General features: G+C 43.7%; 1 protein-coding gene and 1 long non-coding RNA gene across 3 annotated transcripts in view; one reads left to right on the forward strand and one right to left on the reverse strand.

Moving 5' to 3' along the window:
* LOC145347817 (phosducin-like) overlaps window positions 1-21,426 on the reverse strand; it is a 36,686-nt gene extending 15,260 nt beyond the window's left edge. Inside the window, exons 1-2 of one of the 2 annotated variants that reach the window (XM_080195703.1) lie at window positions 21,293-21,426; window positions 14,163-14,254 (exon numbers count right to left, since the gene is read on the reverse strand). The gene's annotated coding sequence lies outside the window, so the exon portion shown is untranslated. Of the gene's footprint in view, window positions 1-14,162; window positions 14,255-14,353; window positions 14,460-21,292 lie in introns of those variants that run through there. The other variant, XM_080195704.1, reaches the window with a different exon arrangement.
* Window positions 21,427-21,993: 567 nt separating this feature from the next.
* LOC145347818 (uncharacterized) overlaps window positions 21,994-23,834 on the forward strand; it is a 98,871-nt gene continuing 97,030 nt past the window's right edge. Inside the window, exon 1 of the long non-coding RNA XR_013887861.1 lies at window positions 21,994-22,041. This is a non-coding gene — a long non-coding RNA (uncharacterized LOC145347818). The remainder of the gene's footprint in view (window positions 22,042-23,834) is intronic.

Genomic DNA, 23,834 nt, shown 5'->3' on the forward strand with positions numbered 1-23,834 from the left:
GTGGGAGGCAAAATGGTTAGTTCTAGTTATGCTAATGTTGAACTTAAAGAACTTTCTCTCCAAAACTTACTACTGAACTGGCAGCAGCAAAGCGATGTGATAGCTAGGTTAAAGTGGAAAGGTAAAGTTGGCTACCTCCATAGCTTGTAGTGCTTGGGACGAATAGAAGGAGACTTGGGATGTTGTTGGGATTCTTTCACAGGATGTTGTTTGTTGCTCATACCAAATTGCCCTTGAACTGAGTGGCAGCTAAGAGTCAACCACATATGAATCTGGAGTCACATATAGGCCAAAGCAGGTTAGGATGGCAGATTTCCTTCCCCAGAGGGCATTAGTGAACCAGAATTTATGACAATCAATTACAATTTCATGGCTACCATTACTGAAATTAGCTTTCAATTCCAGATTTCAGTAAATGAATTTAAATTCCTTCAACTGCTATTGTGGGATTGGAATCTGTGTCCTCAGAGCATTAGTCTGGGCCTTTGGATTATTAGCACAGTGACACTACCATGACTTCACCATCTCACTGTTACCTCCTGTATTACTTTGCAAATGCAGGAGGAGCAATGTTTAAGCAGTGACCCGACTGTATTGGAAGAGATAAGGCTGAAACAATGGGTTAGAATTCAAAGGAGGTGCAGTGGATTGGAATGGAAAACTATACCAAATGTAAGAAATAGGCCTCCCCCTGGCCTTAGACTCTCCTTGCACCCCATGCTACTTATTGTGCTGATAGAATCTTCACGTGCAGTTCAACTTTGGGTTGTCATGGAAAAAGGACAAGGTAGATCAGGAGTAAAATATTTTAACTGGGGAAAGGTCAATTTAATAACTTGTGTTGTGATTTAGCAAAATGGAACTGAAAGCAGCTATCGGAAGGTAAATCAATGTCACTGCAGTGGTAAACATTCAAGGCGGAGATCAAGAGAGTCTAGAAAAAATATTTCCCACAAAGGAAAAAGTTGGGGTTCCCCAATCTAAACTCCCTGAATGTTGAGAGGAGATTACACAGTAGGATAAGGCAAAAAAAACCTGAAGGAGTATTAAAAAAGTGCAATGGTGAAACTAAAAAGGAAGTTAGGAATTTTCCTCTAGGTAGTGTATCTTCCACTCACTCCAGGGCATGAAAAACTGTTGGCAAGTAAAATCAAGAAAAAAATCATTAATATTTTGTAAATGTAAAAATAGTAAGAGGATAGCTAAATAAAGAGGAGGGTTTTGAGGGAGTACAAAGATAAGTTAGAGTCATTGACTGATCACAGCAGAGAAGAAGGTGACTCCATGCTGGCTTTCTACAAGCTCAATTCCCACTCCCCACCCTCTCCCTTTCACTGGGCAGTTGTTTTCTCTTTAAGTGCTTATCAAATTCCTTTTTGAAAGCCACTATTGTATCTGCCTTCATCACCCTTTCAGGCAGTACATTCCAATGGGAATAACAACTGGATGTACATTTTTTTCATGTCAGTTTTGATTCTTTTGTCAATCAACTTATATCTCTGATTTTTGGTTTCTGACCCTTCTGCAAATGAGAACAGTTTCTCTCTCTCTCTCTACCTACTTGTTGCAGACTAAATTTTACCGCTCTGTTGTGGCGGGGTGGGGCTGCAAATTGCAGCCCGCTGTTTAAAACCCATTGACTTTGGTGAGACTGGAAAATCCCATCAGTGGGAGGGGCTGTAAAATTCCACCCATAGATTTCGAACAGCAGTGTCAAATCTCATCTCAACCTCCTCCTCTGAAAGGAGAACAAACCCAACTTCTCCAATCTATCTGTAACTGAAGTTCCTCAGCCTGGGAACCAACCTTGTAAATCTATTCAACTCCTTCTCTAAAGAACATAAACATAAGAACATAAGAAATAGGAGCAGGAGTAGGCCATTTAGCCCTTCAAGCCTACCCCGCCATTCAATAAGATCATGGCTGATCTGAAGTGGATCAGTTCCACTTTCCCGCTTTCTCCCCATAACCCTTAATTCCCTTGTCTATCAAAAACCTATCTACCCGTGACTTAAATATATTTAGCGAGGTAGCCTCCACCACTTCAACGGGCAGAGAAGTTGAAGGCTTCACATCTGCCTAGAGAATTGTGCCCAGAATTGGATACAATACTCCTGTCAAAACATTTCATGAAGGCCCATCATAACTTTCTTGATTTCCTACTCCAGGCCTCTATTTATAAAACCTGATATTCCATATGCCTTTTTAACACTTTCTTAACCTGTCTTGCCACCTTCAATGGCTTGCATACATACATTCCCAGGCCATTTTGTTCCTGTCCCCTCTTTATTCAGCCTTACATTCCATCTGCCAAATGTTCACCCATTCCATTCGCCTGACTATGAAGTCTATCACTATCATCCACTAAAAATGTCTAACTTGTATCTTATATAAGCCTATTGCTTCATGTCGTTAGTGTGCTTGAACTGGACCATCTTGAGGGCAACATGACAGCTCAGAGACTATCTCTGTTGCTGTGCGGACACATGGATTTGGGCCTGTGTCTGTGGGAGTTTGCACGTTCTCCCTGTGGTTGCGTGGGTTTCCTCCGGGTGCTCCGGTTTCCTCCCACATCCCCAAAGATGTGCTTTTAGGCTGATTGATTGGGTACTAAATTGTCCCTAAATTGGTCCTCCCTGATCCTCGCACATTAGGCGTAGACTAAAATCATGAATAGGACACTGAGACAGTGGGACGGCGGCGCGGGCTCGTTGGGCTGAAGGGCCTGTTTCCCGTGCTGTGTTGTTCTTTGTTCTTTGTTCTTATAACCAAGTATACGTCATTAATAAATGTCAGGAAAAGCAGTTATCCCAGTATCAACCCTGGAGAACCCACTGTGTATCTTCCACTCACTCCGGAAGCAATCATTTACCTCTGTTTCCTGTCATTCAGATAACTTTGTAACCATTGCCCACCAATGCTGCCATTGTCCCTTTTATTTCCATGGACTTCAACTTTGATAGCAAGCCCATAACATGGCATTTTACTGAACACCATGTCTACCAAATTACCCACGTTGGCCTTCTCTGTTACCCAACTGAAAAACCTCAATCAAATTAGTTAAATGTAATTTAACTTTAACAAATGCATGCTGACTTTCATTAATTAGTCCAAACTTGTCCAAGTGACTGCTAATTTGTCTCAGCTAGAGAGTGATGGGGACCTGAAAAGTGCATTGTAGTATGCACTTGAAGTGCCGTAACCTGGAAGGCTAAGGATTAAGTCGAAAAGTGGGATTAAGCTGCATGTTACTATTACTATTACTATTGTACCTGTCTTCTGGGTACACATTTTTTGACTAATCTTTCAATATATTTCAGAAAATCTATTAATAGCCAACACTGTTCAGAAAATCTAAGATAACTTAGTTTTTAAAAATTTGTTTATTAGTGTCACAACTAGGCTTACATTAACACTGCAATAAAGTTACTGTGAAAATCCCCTAGTGGCCACAGTCTAGTGCCTGTTCAGAGAGAGAATTTAGCATGGTCAATGCGCCTAACCAGCACTGTGGGAGGAAACCATAGCACCTGGAGGAAATGCACGCAGACAGAGGGAGGATGTACAGACTCCGCACGGACAATGACCCAAGCCAGGAATCAAACCCGGGTCCCTGTCGCTGTGAAGCAGCAGTGCCAACATGTGCCACTGTGCATTGGCTCAAAGCAAGTATTCTAAGGCCATTAAGCATAATGGTGAACAACAGAGATATAAAGAGAACAGGAAAGAGGGAAAAACTGGCAAGAGGGAAAACAGGAGCAAGGACAGAAATGGGTCAAAATAGGGAAGAGAGAAAACAGGAGTGAGAAAAGCGGTAAAGGAAGAGATGGAAGAGTGAATAAGAGAACAAGGGGAGTTACAAATGAGGAGATGAGGCACAAAATAGAAGCCTGGTCTAACAAAGAGAAAACAAATGGGAGCAAAAATGAATCAAAGAGAATGAGTTAAAAAAAGTGAAAGGAAATTGAAAAAAGGGAAGAGAATGAGAGAAAAGAAATAGACACACAAGTGGATGCACAGAGAGAAAGGAATCACTGGGACTTAGTGTTATATCAAAAAGTGCTGGAAATACTGAGCAGATCAGACAGTATTTGTGGGGAGAGAAAGAGTTAATGGGAGAATATTATGCACCCTCTCATGGCTGGTTGGAGATGGGAAGGGCATTGAAAAGGTGGAAGTGTCATATACAAACACTTTGATACCTTCTCACCTCTGCCAAAATTAAGTCCAGACCAGGAAGGCCAATGGTTGCACGTCAAATATTGTGGTCCTTTGTTCAAAGGCACTCGATGTCTGATAGAGAGACCAAGCTTCAGGAAATGGGGGTGGACAGCAGAGACTCACTACCTTTCTGTGCTGCTAATCCCCTTCCACGTAACTGAACACAGCCTGAAATCCCTCTACCTGTGCTCACTGTGCAGATGAAAAAAGACTTCACGCAGAACAATGAAGTTCAAAAGTATCTAACTAAAACCTAGCTTACTCTGGTTTGAATCCTTTTATGTGTACCTATATGTATGAATATGGTAAAGATACATGCACATATATATTCAAATGGTCACAAGATGGTGTTATTACATTTCTTTCCTGGGGTGGCATGGTGGCACCATGTTTAGCACTGCTGCCTCACAGTGCCAGAGACCTGGGTTCAATTCCCAGCTTGGGTCACTATCTGTGTGGAGTTTGCACATTCTCTCTGTGTCTGTGTGGGTTTCTTCTGGGTGCTCCAGTTTCCTCCCACAGTCCAAAGATGTGTTGGTTAGCATCGGCCATGTTAAGTTCTCCCTCAGTGTACTCAAACAGGTGCCAGAGTGTGGAGACTAGGGGATTTTCACAGTAACTTCATTACAATGTTAATGTAAGCCTATTTATGACTAATAAATAAACTTTACTTTTTTACTTTATCAATAATATCTCTCAAAAGTTAAAATTCTATACAACCTCTGATGAATATATTGGGGTGAATTTTCCTGCTCCACCCGCCATGGGAATCATAGCGGGCGAGGGGTGGACCATGGGAAGGTTGTTTGACTTCGGGCGGGATTTTCCTGTTTCAGGGCAAGAGTGGCTGGAAAATCCAATCTACTGTTTTTCAATTATAACCACTGGTTTCTTATTCCTTAGAGGATACCTTCTTTCTTGGTCATCTTGAGCCATGTGGGCCTGAGCCTGAGGAGAAATTTTCACCCTGTGACCTTCAATTGAATGTTTCACTTCATCAGACATTACTGTCTGACTCTGAGGTGGATCCAAACTGATTTCTGTCACAACCCACATTGGAGTAACTATTGGAGTGACTATATAACTACTCATATCCCAATTATCTAATTCATCAGACTGATTTGATTCTTCCCAGCTCACTTCCACTCTGTGAATCTCTGATGGTAAAACATAAACTATATGTACAAATATAGGGGGCGATTTTTCCCCCTCCCCAAAACAAAAGTGCCCAACAGGTGGGAAAATGGGAGATTCTTCCACCTGTTTAGTTAGTTGAATTTCCAGCATGATAGTGGAGGGACAGGGCCTAATCCCACCTGAAAAGCCGGCATCAGTGTGCTGAGTGGGCCACTGCGCATGTGTCGATCTTAGGGAGATTAGTGCATGTGCAGTGCCCCCAGCCCCACACCTCCAGCCTCTCTATGGCTCCCCTGAACCATTCCCCTGATACTGCACCTCTCCCCCCCCGCCCCCGATTGCCACTCCTCCCACTCCTGGTCGTTGGCCATGACCAATTCCCACCCTATTGCCTGCTGCAACATACCCACAACTACCCCCTGCAAATGGTCAGCTCAATCTCCTTCCCTGAATGGCCAATCCATCCCCCCACCCCACATGGCTAAACAAACCTCTCCCCCACTAATAGCCAGCCTGACCCCCCCATTGCCAGCCCTGATTGCCCCCTTCCTCCCTCACCGATGGCTGTGCGGAGTGCACGGCAGTTCCCTCCCTCACCACCACTGAGCAGCCCTGCCCTGGTCTGCACCCCCACCTCCCCTAGAACCTCCTCCCCTCAGGCCCAGACTTTTTGGCATTGCCTGGTGCCCAGTGGGCAGTGTCAGGGTGCCTGTGGGCAGTGCCAAGCTGGCACTCCAAGGGGTACAGTCCCTGTTACCAACTTCCTGCGGAGTCTTAGTTAAAAAAATCCCTGCAATGTAAAAGAAGGCCGTACAGTCCATTGAGTCTGCACCGACAACAATCCAACCCAGACCTTATTCCATTACCTCAGGTATTTACCCTGCTAATCTCCCTAACACTAAGAGGCAATTTACCATGGCCAATAAACCTAACCCGCACATCTTTGGACTGTGGGAGGAAACCGGAGCACCCAGAGGAAACCCACACAGACATGGGGAGAATGTGCAGACTCCACACAGACAGTGACCCAAGATTAGAATTGAATCCGGTTCTCTGGTGCTCTGAATCTTATGCCTCATTAGTAAAAGTGTTTATGCCCACGTGAATCATGACCCTTACACCGTGTTCCCTCTGCTTCACCTGACCCACAACAGCTTAATCTCTGCAAACACTGGGAGGCTCTATATAAACAGCTGGCCAGCCCTTGTTCCAGAATGACTGCAGGGAATGGCAGCCAAGAAGTCCACATTACACATTTCAGAGGGAGCCCTCACCAGGAGGCTGGTTGGAGTGGAGCAGAGGCGAGACACTCTCACCCCCACTCCAGGAGTCAGCCTTCCAGCAGGGTCACCACTCCTACCTGGGTTGCCATGGTAACCCTGGTCAGTGCAGATGCACTCCAAGAGAGGACAGGGCAACAGTGTCGGAGGAAGATGAATGATCTTCATCATTCAGCCAGGGTAAGTGACCACCCCCAGTCTCCCATTGAACCCCCTCACACACCCATTGCACCTCCAACTCCACCTCCCAGTCAGCTAACTGCCAACACCCAGCACAAGGCTCTCCTTCCCCCTCCTACAATCACCATGTCCCCCCCAGTAGCTGCCGTGCTCCTCACACTTCAGCTCCCACTCATAAACCCCACACCTGCCTGACCTCACCACCATCTTCAGTCTCACAACTCCTGCCTACGCTCTCCCTCTCTGTGTCATTGCAGGACAAAACCACACAAGCCAACTGGAGTCGTGTCAGAGCTCATAACCCTCATGTTTTGTGAGCACGACCTCGAGCTGGCCAGGGAGGAGGAAGAACGTGCCTGCACGGCTGGTAAAGTGGAAGCAGCAGAGAAACTTGAGAATCCTCAACACATATACTGTTATTCCTCAAGTCTTAAATGAATTATCAATGCCCCCTCGGTATCCCCCGTAATGCACTGACGCCCTGTCTCTTCTCTTGCAGGCTGAACAGTGAACAGGTTGAACCATCCTCGTGCCCCCTGGATCCACAGGACATGAATGACTCTGAGGGAGACTTCCACCATTGAAGAGATGTCACAGCCATCACCTGCACTTGGCACCAGTGCAGATACTCACACCTCAGTGGGTTCACTAAGCAGGCAGGCTTCTGGGTCATCACTGGTGAGCACAGCTGAAGATCCGCAGCAGCCAGAGGCAAGATGTCCCAGGGAACTGACACTCGGAGCCCTTGCTGATAATGTGCCCCTGGGTCCGGTTATCCCACAGCTGCTGGAGCTGCAGAAGCAGAGTTACAAGCAGCAGGAAGGGATGACAACCCTTCGACTGCAAGTCTGACTGGAGAAGTTGCCTTGTGTCTCAGGAGATGGTGCCGTTCCTGCAGCACATCAAAGCAAACACTGTGAGGCTGGCATCCCCAGAAGAGACCTTGGCGCAGGATGTGCACTCCATGGCAGGGGATGTCTGCACCATGGCTCAGCTCATGACCTCCACGTCGGAGGGTCCGAACTCCACAGTGCAGGGCTTCAACTGGATGGTGCGAGCACTGGTGGGAATCAATGAGGGTCAGCACCAGAGAAGGGCAGGGCTTCTGGATCTCACTTCAGCTGTCCCTCCATCCCATGGAGGCGTACGAGGGCTTCCGGGAACCTGAATGGAAAGGGATCTGCAGGAGTACAGCTTGGGGCCCTCTGACCAGGGGAGCCTGGGTGTCTCCAGCCCAGCTAACACGCCCCTCCCTTTGAGATACACACCTCCAGACCTGCACACTGAGGGGGAAGTAGTCAAACATTCACACTGCCCAAAAGCTGGCCTGGACCCTTGAGGCCCCGGTCCACTAGTGGACACCTTAGATGTGAGGATGATTGAGAAATCATTGGCAATTGGTGGGCGCAGTTGAAACTAGGCGCTATTGTAGTTAGGTCACCACTGTATTGAATATTTTGCATTCACTCATGGATTCTCTCCAGTGCCTGCACCATGTGATTGAAGCCCTCCACTGTGGAGTTCATGCCCTTAGACATGGGAGTGACCAAATAGCTCCACCCTGCCTGTTCATGCTATCGAGCTTGGGGAACCACCATTCTCACCTGTGCCTCATCCCTGTGAATGTGAGAATGGCAGCGTGAATCCCCTCCCACATTGATGGTGGGGTAAGGATGCTGGAAGGCCTTCATAGCGCACCCATCTCATGTCTAACACAGTTCCAAAGCGATGACAAGGGCAAGGGTTGTCGAGATGCTGCCAGGCTGCCACCTTGGCTGTAAGGTGGATGTGAACACCAGTAATCCTGAGGAGGGTGAGGCCTGGAACAGCATGCTATGTTTCTCAGCCTTATTGTAAGCACATTCGATGGCAGGACATGTTCAGCTCTCTGTCAGGCAGGAGTCAGACATAACACTGTGGTTGAGAGGACCATTGCTCTGTACTCAATACAAGTCATCATTGTTCTCCTACAGAGACTGGCCAATAGCTTCTGCACCCTGCCCATGCTGCCTGGCAACAACATGGGTGCATACTGCTGGAACAACGTGACGGGTTAGATGTTAGTCCCCATGGGGGGACAGTTGGTTGATCCTAGTCATGTTTACTCCAAAATAAGACGTTATGAGGCCATCTCTAGCTTGTCGGCCCAGTTGATCACTGACCACTGCCTAGGGTTTCCTCCACCTCCTCTTCTGCGTGGTCATCCTCACCACTTCCTCATCATCCTCCTCTTCCGAGGAGATGTGGTGCTCCTCCATCTCCTCCAGGTCCAGGTGGTCTCACTTCTGCAGCGCTAGGTTGTGGAGAACACAGCAGACTACATTGATGCAGGAGACCCTCTGGGGGGACCAGTGTGTGCATCACAGTGAGAGCCTCATTGAAACAAGCCTCAGCTGGTGTCTGTGGCCTCCAGACTGACATCATCAGCCACCTCCTGAATGGGTGCCCTCTGTGCCCAAGGAACCATCCATCCAGCTGTCGCTGTTACTGAGAGATGGCTGGGATCTGAGATCGCCCATGATGAAGCTGTCATGAATGCTACCTGGAAAACAGGCATAAACCTGCATGAAGCAGGTCTGCAAGTGACCCCTTCTGACCTCTTTCCCAAAATGTTGATTCTGGGACCCCATCCCTGGCCCCATGTTGAAATTATCTGTGTCCCCCATGTCCTCTCTGGTGCCCTCTGAATAGTGAATACAGCGAGTATGCTGGCTGGCTGAACGCTCACTTCCAAAATCCCTCTCAGAGCTGAAGCTGCCAGATTGACATTTACACAGAGCTGTGTAAATGGTGCCAGCTTGACATCATGCCAGCGCTGCTGGATTTGGCATCCCCTTGAAAATTGCAAAGTGTGAAGAAACACAATTGTAGCTGATGAAACTGATAAAGACACATCTGTGCATTAATGGTCAGATGTGACTAGGTCTCATCACCTAATTGAGTTGCTGATCGGCATTTGTCAGATCCAACTTTGAAAATATCTGGCTTCCTGACAATATTGTGAACAGGTTCTCCACATTTGGCAAAGTTTTGGGACATTTACAATCCCACCTCTTGGTCAGACTGTGATAACTTTGCAGGACAGGAAAGAACTGTGTATGACACATGAACTTCATAGACGCAATTGAAAATTAATTTATTCTGATTTGGCTATATATACATACGGAAATGGCCACAAGAGGGTGCTACTGCACCAGTATGACTTACCTCTGATCTGGGTCACTCCCAGCCCTCCAGAAGCCTGTCATTCCCAAAGCAGTCACTGGTGATGCTGCTGAGCAAATGAGCTGCAGGTTTCTGATTTCTGCCCTCACAGTCCTTCATCCTGGGGTGAAGATGGGATTGGGGACAGGTTTAGAGGGTCAGGGATATTGGTGGGTCTTGCAGACTGAGACAACAACACAGGTCTCTCGTAGGCAGTTGAGACATCTGATGTTTCAGGTTGATCAGCTATTATTAAAACTGGGAAAAGTTAGGGATATAATAGGTTTTGTGCAAGATGTGGGTGCGATAAGGACAAATCTGTGACAGTGCGAGAGACAGGAGAGATTGAAGAAATATTTCAAGCATTTTCTGTTTTTATTTCAGATTTCCAGCAGTCTTCTTATTTTTTTGATTGGCATCGGAGCAGCTTGTTTTGCATGACAGCACAAAGAATAAATTGGATAATCTCTAATCCATTAACACCCCATTAACCTACATACACTTTACTATGTCTGACAGTGGCATGTAGGTCAGTTTACAGCATTCAGTCTTCTCCAATCAGACAGATACATTTCAAATCCTTGTATAATTGATGTTCTGCTTTCTCTTCTCACTTAACACAAATCCCTGGACATGTGCTACATGTAATCAAGTGTAAGTTTTCTTGCTCCTGTTTCACTCTCTCTCTTGTTTTCTCTCCATTTTTTCAACTACTTCTCTCTCTATTTCTCTCTCCATGGTACGAACATGCATGTATAGAACTAAAGGTTCGGTCAAAGTTTGAAGGTTTTAAATAAACCTCAAATGGTATATTATTGTAAGTTATCTGTGTTTTATATTGGGTATCTTCTATTGTTTGTTACTATTTTTAAAGAAGAAAGCTCAGGGCTAAATAGAAATTGCTCAAGAATATTTAATTGCTAGGTTGGCTTTGCATCCAATAGAGTTTAGAAGAGTCAGAGGTGACTTAATCAAAACCATAAAGATCCTGAAGGGTATTAACAGGGTGAATGTGGAAAGGCTGTTTCCTCTTCATAGAACCTCTACAGCGCAGAAGGAGGCCATTCAGCCCATTGAGTCTGCAACAACCACAATCCCACCCAGGGCCTACTCCCCTAACTCCCTCATATTTATCTGCTAATCCGCTGGCCCTAGGGTTAATTTTAACATGACTAATCAACCTAATCCACACATCTTTGGACTGTGGGAGGAAACTGGAGCATCCAGAGGAAACTCACTCAAACACCGGGAGAAAGTGCAAGCTCCACACAGACAGTGACCCGAGGCTGGAATTGAACCCCGGCCCCTGGCGCTGTGAGGCAGCAGTGCTAACCACTGTGCCGCTATGCTGCCCAAAATGCAGTGCTAATTATCAGGTAACAAAGAGAGCCAGCAGGTGGATTCCTGCCAAACCCAGGCTTGAACCAGGAACCTTTAGATCTTCAGTCTAATGCTCTCCAACTGAGCTATTTCAGTTTTTGTCTGAAAACCTAGAACTAGGGGTCACGGTTTAAAAAATAAAGGATAGTTCAAATAAGACAGAAATGAGGAGAATTTTTTCTCTCAGAGGGTCATGTCTCTCAGGAACTCTCTTCCTCAAAAGGCAGTGGAAGCAGAGTCTTTGAATACCTTTAAGGCAGAGCTAGATAGATTCTTGATTCACAAGGGGGGAGGTGAGTGAAAGATTATCAGGGTAGGCAGCAATGTGAGGTTGAGGTTACACTCAGATCAGCCACGACCTTATTGAATGGAGAAGAACACTCGAAAGGCTGAGTGGCTTACGCCTGCTCCTAATTCGTATGTTCGTATGCTACTGATAGTCCCACTTAAATTTTAAATGCATTCCTTGGTAATACGATTGAAAATTAATTGAAGCATATCAATGCTGAGAATGTTACAACATTTTTGGGATCATGATTTCTATGTTCATAAATTTTAATCCAGTTTATTGGCCTTGTATCCCTCTATGCCTTCACCAGAAATGTATCTAATTATGTTTTGAATAAATTTACATTTCAATGCCACCCATACCTTTTCATCCAGTGTTAACATACTCTCTGGAACTTGTTAACAACATACCTGCCCATGCCTCACTAACACAGGCAACTTTGAAAGCCCATAGCAAGGGAACTCTTTGTCACAGTTAGTATTTTGTACTGTATTGGCTTGTCCATTTTATTGCATTTGCTTTTACTTGATTTGCAATGAAGCAATGAATTTATACATTTTTGATGATGCTTCTCAAATTCTTTGCCCCAAAGGGTTTTTTATTATTAATTTGTGAACATGTTCTTTGCTGCATGGCTAGCATTTATTGTCTATCGCTGGTTGTCCAAGGACAGCTGAGAGTCAACCACATTGCTGTGGCCTTGGAGTCACATGTAAGCCACACCAGATAAGGATGGCAGCTTTCCTTCCCTATAGGACATTAGTGAATTGGATGGGTTTTTCCAACAATGGTCATCAGCAGATTCTTAATTCCAGATACTTTTTTAAAATAATTTATTGAATTTAAATTGCACCAGGTCTCCAGAACTTTAGCAGCTTCAACAAAGGGTAATCTGGACTTGAAATGTCAGCTCTTTTCTCTCCTTACAGATACTGCCAGATTTTCCAGCATTTTCTCTTTTGGTCCCCAGAACATTAGCTGAGTTGCTGGTGATATTACCACTAGACCATCATCTTCCCATAAATAAAGTAATTTAATTTGTGGTTTTGAGAGGCAGAATATTTGTGAAGACATCTGGAGAGAGCATTCAATGGTGCAAGAAATATGGTGGTTAAAAATGGGATGAGTTAACCCAGCATGTAATTGCTTAAACAACAACAACATGTATTTACATAGCATCATTTACATAATTAGTTGAAACTGAACCACGTATTTTGGGAAGATGGTCAAAAATGTTGGCCCTCAAGAAACATCTTAAAGGAAGAAAAAAAAATGGAGAGGTGTAGGGAGGGAATTCCAGAGCCTAGGGTCTAGGCAACTGAATGCAGGATCACTAAAGATTGAGCAATTAAAACTGGGTTGCTTTGAGAGTCCAAGATTAATTGAGTATATTGAATCTAGATATTTTGGAGCTTTGTGGGGCTGGAACAGGTTGAGAGAAGGGCATAGAGAATTTTAAAATCCAAGTGTTGCCTGACCAGGAGCCAATGTAAATTAGCAAGGGTGGGAAAAAGATGTATACTATTTGATGTAAGTAAGAACATGCAAGCAGGATTTTAAATGACTTCAAGTTTATGGAAGGAAGAATGTGGGTGGACGGTTAGGGGTTGCATTGAAATAGTCAAGTCTGGTGATAACAGAGCGATAGATGTGAGTTTCAGCAGCAGATAAGTTGAGGTCATGGGAACAGGCAGATTTAGCACTGCTGGGAATATGCACCCCAAAGCTGATCCCAGTGACAGGTACAGGAGCTAGGTTGCAACAAACTGGTTCACACTGTTGCCAGAGAGAATGATGAAATCAGGAATAAGTCTGTAGCGGGCACTGAAGACAACAGCAATAAAGCTATTGTGCCAAATATATGTGTGGGACGACTATGGTGTATCCCTCATTTACTTCAAAATATACACAACTGAACATAATGAAAATCATAGAATCCTACAATGCAAACGGCAGGACAGGGTAGGTGTAGGAGGATGCGGCGGCGCGGGCTCGTTGGGCCGAAGGGCCTGTTTCCCGTGCTGGGTTGTTCTTTGTTCTTGTTCTAAAAGGAGGCCATTTGGCCCATCGAGTCTGCACCGACCACAATCCCACCTAGGCCCTATCCCCGTGACCCCATACATTTACCCCAGCTAATCCCCCTGACTCTAAGGTGCAATTTAGCATGGCCAATCCACCTAACCCTCTACATCTTTGGAGTGTGGGAGGAAACCAGAGCATCCGGAGGAAACCCATGCAGTCATGAGGTTAACATGCAAACTCCGCACACAGACTGTGACCCAAGCCAGGAATTGAACCCGGGTCCCTGGTGCTGTGAGGCAGCAGTGCTAACCATTATGCCACTGTGCCAAAAATTGCAGCTTCTTTAAATTTTATTTTGCAGTAAAGACATTTAAAAGTAAAGCTACTGCTCACAAAATAATAGGAATGGTATGCCGTCAACGTCTGTACATATCTTCAGAGACTCTTACCTTTATGGATGTAATGTAACTTCTCACAATCAGTAATTAATTTGCTTTGCTGATCCTTTCAATGAAGTGTTGCAAATCTCAGGCAAGTAACACTGCAATAAATAAATGCAAGAAGCCAAATGATTCCTGTGTGCCACAATTAATTTCTCAACTAAACAAAATTAAAGTCAATCCTATCAGTAACATTTTACTTTTCCTGGCCGGTTAGCTCATTTTCATCATTATTAACTTAGAGCATTAATATCTCAGTTTGAGAGAGTGGCTGGAGTTCTCCGACCTCGCCCATGGCTGAGATTCTCCGAAAAAGTTGATTTGTTGGTTAGGAAGAAGAAGGAGGCTTATGTTCGGATGAGGCTTGAGGGCTCGGGTAGTGCAGTAGAAAGCTTTAGATTGGCTAGGAGGGAGTTGAAGAGGGAGTTAAGAAGGGCTAGAAGAGGGCATGAGATGACTTTGGCTGATAGGATTAAGGAGAATCCTAAGGCGTTCTATAGGTATGTCAAGAACAGAAGGTTGGTTAGGGCAAGATTAGGGCCAGTTACAGACAGTAGGGGGAAGTTGTGTGTGGAACCAGAAGAGATTGGAGAGGCATTGAACCATTATTTCTCTTCGGTGTTCACGCAGGACGATATGAATGTAGCTGAGGAGGTCACTGGGGTGAAGGGGTGTAAAATAGAAAGTATTGCAGTTGATACAGAGGATGTGTTGGATATTCTAGAAGGGTTGAAAATAGATAAGTCCCCTGGTCCAGACGGGATTTACCCTAGGATTCTATGGGAGGCAAGAGAGGTGATTGCAGAGCCACTGGCTCTGATCTTCAGGTCGTCGTTGGTCTCTGGTATAGTACCAGAAGATTGGAGGACAGCGAATGTTGTCCCATTGTTTAAGAAGGGGAACAGAGACTTCCCTGGGAATTATAGACCAGTGAGTCTTACTTCTGTAGTGGGCAAGGTTTTAGAAAGAATTATTAGGGATAGGATTTATAGTTATTTGGAGAGTAATGAATTGATTAGAGATAGTCAGCATGGTTTTGTAGCGGGAAGGTCGTGCCTTACTAACCTTATTGAGTTCTTTGAGAAGGTGACCAAAGAGGTGGATAGGGGTAAGGCAGTAGACGTGGTATATATGGATTTTAGTAAGGCGTTTGATAAGGTTCACCATGATATGCTTCTGCAGAAAATGCAGATGTATGGGATTGGTGGTAATTTAGGTACTTGGATCAGGAATTGGTTAGCGGATAGGAGACAGAGGGTGGTGGTTGATGGTAATTATTCATCATGGAGTTCGGTTACGAGTGGTGTGCCTCAGGGATCTGTTTTGGGGCCACTGCTGTTTGTAATCTTTATTAATGATCTGGATGAGGGTATAGTTGGGTGGATTAGTAAGTTTGCTGATGACACCAAAGTCGGAGGTGTGGTAGATTGTGAGGAAGGGTGTCGAAGTTTGCAGGGTGACTTGGACAGGTTGCAGAGCTGGGCCGCGAGGTGGCGGATGGAGTTTAATGCGGAGAAGTGTGAAGTAATCCATTTCGGTAGGAATAACAGATGTGTTGAGTATAGGGCTAACGGGAGGACTTTGAATAGAGTGGAGGAGCAGAGGGATCTAGGTGTATGTGTACATAGATCCCTGAAAGTTGGGAATCAAGTAGATAAGGTTGTTAAGAAGGCGTACGGTGTCTTGGCGTTTATTGGTAGGGGGATTGAATTTAGGAGTCGCAGCGTCATGTTGCAACTGTACACAACTCTGGTACGGCCGCACTTGGAGTACTGTGTGCAGTTCTGGTCCCCACATTACAGGAAGGATGTGGAGGCTTTGGAGAGGGTGCAGAGGAGGTTTACCAGGATGTTGCCTGGTATGCAGGGGAGGTCCTATGAGGAGAGACTGAGGGATTTGGGGTTGTTTTCACTGGAAAGAAGGCAGCTAAGAGGGGATCTTATAGAAACATATAAGATGATTAGAGGTTTAGATAGGGTGGATGGTGATAGCCTGTTTCCTCGGATGGAGAAAGCTAGCACGAGGGGGCATGGCTTTAAATTAAGGGGGGGTAGTTATAGGACGGATGTCAGGGGCAGGTTCTTTACCCAGAGGGTGGTGAGGGACTGGAATGCCCTGCCTGCTGCAGTTGTAAATGCGCCTAGTTTGGGGGCGTTTAAGAGATTGGTGGATAGGTTTATGGACGAAAAGGGATTGGTTTAGATTAGTGGGTCAATGTTTTTTTTAAAAATAAGACTGGTCGGCGCAACATTGTGGGCCGAAGGGCCTGTTCCGCGCTGTAATGTTCTATGTTCTATGTTCTATGATCCTGCTGCAGTGAATGGAAATTTAGCTGATCGTCAAATTCTCTGTTCTCACTGGCAGCAATGGTCGGGCATAAGACATCGGAGAATCCTAGCCATTGCAACATTTGAGAATCTCCTTAAATTGACTTGGATTTTCATTTGATGATCATTTCTTAGAAAGTATCTAAGTATTGCAACTTTAATTTGATATTTCTGGATAACACAAAATTCTTTTAAAATGATCAATCAAAATACCAAGATAAATCTGGTCTCTATCACCATGTTGTACATTCTAGAAGCACAGTGAAGCGTGGAGGAGTTTAGTAAAATAATAGATTGAATAAATGGCTTTAAGCCCAAACCTGTTTGGAGAAAGTTGTTACGTTTCATGGGGATTGTTGTCAATGTAGGCTCTCTGGGTTGAATGGCCTCATTCTGTGCTGTAGGGATTCTATGATTTCATTCTTCTATGATTCATGATGAGCCCAAGTTGTAGTTAAGAAAAATTTAAAGTCTTCTTCAACAATGCTTCAATTATTTAAAGCATATTTTCACAACACAGTGCAGCAATTACCTTAATGACCATAAGAAATACATCTTGGAAAGTCATTGTTTAATTGTTTTCTTCTGCTTTATAATCATGCAGAAAAAAGCAAACGTAGCTCCTTAAATTGCTGATGTTGGTATAGATTCCAGATTCCCTCATCAGCGAGTGATGATATCTAGTTATTAGTTTTGTTGGTCCATTGGGAAGGGCATTAAGGTCCATTAAATTCTGTTCTTTCTGGCTCTGCTTTGAAAGCTGATAATGAGTTGTACCAGCCTGCCCTTTTTATCCTGTTCCCGACCATATGCAAGTTTAATATCATTGCTAAGGCAGTAAGAGTTTGCTTCTTTTGCCCTGTGTTAACAATTAATGTGGCATTTCAGTAATTCTTAACCATGCTGAGGTTTAATCCTCACTCACAGTCAAAATGCCACATGTTTACACATGTTTCGTTGCTGTGTATGTTTGTGTGTGGAACTGGGCCACTGTTCTAGTTTAGTTTCATGCAATGTATCATAGAATCATCAAATCCCTACAGTACATAAGGAGGCCATTCAGCCCATTGAGACTACACCAACAACAATTCAACCCAGCCCCTATCCCCATCACTTCACATATTTACCCTGCACGGAGGAGAAATTTAGCACGGCCAATCAAGGTAACCCTCACATTTTTGGACTGTAGGAGGAAACCACAACACTTGGAGGAAACCCCCAGAGACATGGGGTGAACATGCAAATTCCACACAGTCACCCTAGGCTGGAATTGAACCCGAGTCCCTGGCACTATCAGGCCATGATGTGTAGATGCTGGCATCGATCTGGCGTAAGCACAGTAAGAAGTCTCACAACACCAGGTTAAAGTCCAACAGGTTTATTTGGCAGCACAAGCTTTCAGAGTATCGCTCCTTCTTCAGGTGAGTGAAGAGTTGTGTTCACAAACAGGACATATATAGACACTAACTCAGTTTACAAGATAATGGCTGGAATGCCAGTCTTTCCAGGTAACCAAATCTTAAAGGTACAAACAATGTGAGTGGAGACAGAGTTAAGCATAATGCTAACCACTGTGCCACCATGCTGTCCCAATGAGATAGAGACTGACTGCATCTTAGTGTTATTCAAATCTTGATTTGACACATTGGCATCACCATGGTCTGAATGCAATTACAGAGGGTATCAGACTTTGTCTATGCCATTTCCATGGTCAAAGCTTCCAATATCTGGATTTCAATCTTGGCATGAGTTATGATATGCAACTGTCAGCTGAGTGACATTTTCCAGTGTAGCACAGAAATATGGCAACAAGTTTGGAGAACCCAGCAACTAACTAGATCTGGATCTAAATTCCCCAGATTTGGAGCTACAGCCTAGCTGACTCTCATAACCTGGTGAAGAAGAATCTGATTTTGGATTAACGAGTACCAAAGTATCGCAGTGTTAAGATCTGAATGGCAAAGTGGTGAGCACTGCTGCTTCACAGCACCGGAGACACAGGTTCCATTCTGGCATTGGAAGACTGTCTGTGTGGAGTTTGCACGTTTTCCCCATATCTGCATGGGTTTCCTCCGGGTGCTCCAGTTTCCTCTCACAGTCCAAAGGTGTGTAGGTTAGGTGGATTATTCATAGTAAATGCACAAAGTTACAGGGATAGAGCAGGGTGGTGGACCTGGACAAGAGTCAGTGCAGACTCAATGGGGCGAACAACTTTGTTCTGCACTGTACAGTTTCTATGAAGAGTGCAACAACAGTCTTATCTCAGGATTAATTATCTCAATGATGTCTGGATCTTCACATGGTTGTGACAAAAGTGAGCATAAACCTTCCACAATTATGTATTTAAATAACTGAAAATGAGTGGTGACTGAGGATCTTTTGCTTCTTTTTCCCTTTGGGAATTGTTGGAGGGTCAGTATAAATCTAGAGAGTAGATTTAGTTCAGAAACTGAAATAACCAACAACTACTCCATGGAGATCTCTGATATACGCATTCAATCCCAAAATTATTCAAATGTTTGAAAGTGTTGCCTGGCACAGAGAATGAATGGAACTGTGAAGCAAGCAGCTCAGAGTTAATAAAAACATGTGATAGTTCTCATATAACTCGACATTAAACAGCTAATGTTATTGAGCTTTTAGTAGAACAGAGTGTCTTGTCATGGTAAACTGGAAAGAGTAGTTAACAAACTATAAAGGAAGAGTTTGCCTTTATATAGTACATGCAATGTCCTTGATGTTCCAAAATATTTCGCAGACAATGAAACTGTTGTAATGTCAGGAGGTGCAGCAGCCAATATGAGCACATCAAGTTCCTATAAACAACAGTGGGATTAATGACCATATCATCACTTTTTATTATAGATTCCAAGAATCCCTACAGTGCAGAAGAGGCCATTCGGCCCAGCAACTCTACACCGACTCTCTAACACAGCATCTTATCCAGGCTCTCTTTCCCGTCCTATCACTGTAATCCCACACATTTACCAGAGCTAATCCCATCTAACCTACACATCTCAGGACATTAAAGCTAATTTTAGTATGTCCAGTTTACCTAATCTGCACACCTTTGGACTTTGGAAGGAAACCAGATCACCCAGAGGAAACCCACGGGGACAATGTGCAAACTCCATGCAATTTAGCATGGCCAATCCACCTAACCCATGCATCTTTGGACTGTGGGAGGAAACCCGAGCACCTGGAGGAAACCCACGCAGACATGGGGAGAATGTGCAAACTCCACACAGCTGGGAATTGAATCCTGGCACTGTGAGGCAGCAGTGCTAACCACTGTGCCAATATGTAACATTATTGAAAACATTGACAAGATTCTTCTAAACTTATGGAAAATAGATAGCAATGCAGCAGAAGAAAGGTGCTTTTAATTCATTTCTTCTTTCTTTCCCTCACAATTGTTACCACCCACGCCCATTGTACAAACAAAAAATATCCTCAGACACATTAGGTTTTCTAATACTTCACCCAGATTTCCAAATTGTGCTTTTTATTTGTGAGCCTAATTATCACGAAATCTACCTTGCAATGTGATGCAAACCCCTACCAGTTGCAATGCTTGTGCCCAGTTAAATTTATATAAATTCTGTTTTGAACATTTTGAACTTTTAAGTATCCTTTAGGCCTATAAAGGCCATTGTGAAATTTGAGATGTAAGTTATCACTTGTTTTATCGGACACTGTAGAGCAACTATCAATTAAATTGCTCTTACTATAAAATGCAATGCTATTTTAAAAAAATGCCGTGAGGTGGAGACGCAGGTGAGTGACCTGATGATGGAGCAATGCTCCGAAAACTCGTGATTCCAAATTAACCTTGTGTTGTGAGACTTATTACAAAAAAACACATCTCAATATGAGGGAAAAATGATAAGAAAAATGAGAAAATCTTAAGATTTGTAGTATTAGTTTTTTTAAGGTAAGGAATGATAATCAAAAATTAGTTGAGCTTCCACAGTTATTTATGTTCATCAACAAAAGGCCAACATCACATATGAATACTGTATTCCCCAATTCTGTGTTAAAAGTGATTGTAGGATTATGGCGGGGACCTCACAATAGCTGGGTAAATAATCACAGTAATAAACCTTTAGAAAATTGGGCAGATTTTGTCCATGATTTGCAAACAGCCACGATTTATAAGGAAAAATGAACAGAATCCTAAAGACACAGCAAGTGGCTGATGCTGTTCTGGACTTCTAAGCCAAGCAACTTAAAACAGATAAAAATGTGGTGCTATTGTCAACACTAAACCAATTTGCATTTTTACTGGGTGAGATAATTAGCCATATTTACGTCTTTAACAGCTCAATGCTTAACTTATGATATAGACCTAATATAATGAAAGCAGTTGGGATATGATTTATTTCCCACTTGCAACTGCGGCCAGATCTTACTCTGATTTGAGAAATAAAACTATGTACTGAGTGGCATGGTGGCATGGTGGTTAGCACTGCTGCTTCCCAGCGCCAGGGACCCGGGTTTCGATTCCTGGCTTGGGTCACTATCTGTGCAGAGTCTGTAGGTTCTCCCCGTGTCTGCGGGGGTTTCTTCCAGGTGCTCATGTTTTCTCCCAAACTCCGAAAGGTGTGCTGGCGAGGCGCATTGGCCGTGCTAAATTCTCCCTCAGTATTCCCAAACTGAATGTTGCGATGAGGGATTTTCATTGCGGTGTTAATGTAAGCCTTCTTGTGACATGAATAAATAAACTTTAAAACTGTTCTCCTCAGACTGCAGAGATAACAGCTTGGAATACAGATTTCTGATAAACGATATGGTGAATAGAAAGAGGCCTACCTGTTCTGTACAGCTTCAATGTTCCAGCTAATGATTTAGGTAGTGTCCTTGAAGGTAGCAGACAGTAATTCACGCGCAAGATAGATGCTCAGGCTGGACTGCTCTAGGGTTTGAACAAGATGATGTGTCCAGAAATAGCTGAAGGATAAGAGGATTGAGTTGAAAGTATTAAGAACCTTTTCTCATTAACATGCTCCAATCGGATACAGTGGCACAGTGGCTTGCATTTCAGCTTTGGGGTGTAAGGAACTAAATTGAATTGAAGTGATGATGTGGAATACAACAAACTAATTCATTTAACATTTTGAGAATACTAGGGGAGGGAAATGCATTCACTAGATCACAAGAATTGGAGGAAGATGCTTGTTAGGGGCATTTTTAAAAATTCATTCAAACTCATACAATTTAGGAACAGGAGTAGACCACTCAGCCCCTTGAACATGCTTTGCCATTCAATAAAATCATGGCTAACCTGACTGTAAACTGCTGCCAACTCTAGTTACCTGTCACCCTTTTGTTTAGCTAGAATCTATCTCCGTCTGCCTTGGATATATTCAAAGACTGTTTCCCCTGCCTTTTGAGGAAGGGAAGACACATGACCCTCTGAGGAAAAATAAATCTCTATCTTAAATGAGTCACCCATTCATCGGATATGGATTTCACCGGGGCTAGTATTTACTGCCTATCCATAATTGTCCCTAAGAAGACAAGGGTGAACTGCCTTCTTAAACTGCTACCGTCCTTTTTGGGTAGGAATTCCAGAATTTTGACCCTATATATGTCTCTCTCTCTCTCTATATACAATATACACATACTATTTCCAAGTCAGGATGGTGTGTAACACGGGAAGAAACATATCGGTGATCATGTTCTCATTTGCTTTCTAAGTTGGAGTGACTATGGGTGTGACAGGTTGTGCTGAAGAAGCTCAGGCAAGTTTCTTCAGTTCATCAGATAAACGGTATGAACTGTTATCATGTAGGGCAGTTGGTGGATAGAGTGAATGTTTAATGTGGTGAATGCGGTGCTAGTCAAGCAGGCTGTTTTGTCCTGGACGATGTTGAACTTCAATGTTGTTGGATCTGCACTCATCCAGGCAAGTGTACATTATTCCATCAAGCTCCTGATTTGTGCCTTGTAGATGGTGGGCAGGCTTTGGGGAGACAGGACATGAGTTACACAGTATAGAATTCCCAGCCTCTGACCTGCTCTGGTAGCCACAGGATTCATAAGGCTGGTTCAGTTCAGTTTCTGCCCAATGGTAAGCTCCAGAATGTTGATAAAGGGGTGATTGAGTGATGGTAATGCCACTGTGTCAGGGGAAGATGGTTACATCCTCTCTTGTTGGAGATAGTCATTGTCTGTCTTCCATTATTTGATGTCACCCTCCTGCCTTTCTTTAGACAATAAGACCATAAGACATAAGAGCAAACTTAGGCCACTCGGCCCATCAAATCTGCTCTACTATTTAATCATGGCTGATATGATTCTCATCCCATTCTCCTGTCTTTTCTCAATAACCCCGATCCCCTTATTAATTAAGAACCTATCTATCTCTGTCTTAAAGACACTCAATGACCTGACCTCCACAGCCTTCTGCAGCAATAATAAATAATTTACTAGCATTGAGCTATTTCATAATTGAATGCAGCATCTTGGCCTCAATCTCCCTTTTTGGAAACCTATTCCAACTCTAGTTACCATTTGTAAAGAAACAATTCTCAAATTCTGTCTTAAATTCTTATATGTCTTAACCTGTATCCTCTTATCATGCTATCATTGCACATAACTCCATGGTTTGGCTTGGGGCCCATAGATTTACTTGGCAATGATACTAAATACCAACTACTTTCCTGGTGTTAGATTCCCACATATAGGATCATGAGAAGACATGTTTATAACAGGTAATATCAAAACTGATTGATTTATCTCAATTCCTGAGCTCAGGGCTTTGTGCAATGTTCTCTTGTACTTCTTTTTGCTGTGTGCAGTTGGGTATTGTACTGCATGGATGTTTGAAGATTGTTGCATCTTTGAACATACCTGCATATTAAAAGCAACATTAATTGTGTGGCCTCTTTGTCCCTTGCGCAGTAAGTGCGATATTGCTGCATGGCCATGCACCTGGGCAGTAGGTTGCTCTTGTACAATTATGATGTGGAGATGCCAGCAATGAGGTTAAAGTCCAACAGGTTTATTTGGCAGCACTAGCTTTTGGAGTCTCAGGCTCCTTCATCACGTGAGTGAGGACTTGTGTTCTCAAACAGATCATTTCTAGACACAAACTCAATTTACAAGATAATAGTTGGAATGTGAGTCTTTACCTGTGAAGACTCGCATTCCAACCATTATTTCCGAGTTAAGGAACAGGAAAAGTGGGGGTTATCATAATTGTACAAGAGCAACCTACTGCCCAGAGGAAACGCACATGCAGGCCACTTTTTAAAGGATGTGAGGCAAGCTGCATAATAATAATAAAAAACAAGACACACACTTTTCTGGATTTCTATAGAAGATCATTTTACTAATATTCATAAAATGT

Source organism: Carcharhinus amblyrhynchos, chromosome 9 (assembly GCF_965287045.1).
Source record: "Carcharhinus amblyrhynchos chromosome 9, sCarAmb.v2.hapA, whole genome shotgun sequence".
Taxonomy (NCBI): Eukaryota; Metazoa; Chordata; class Chondrichthyes; order Carcharhiniformes; family Carcharhinidae; genus Carcharhinus; species Carcharhinus amblyrhynchos.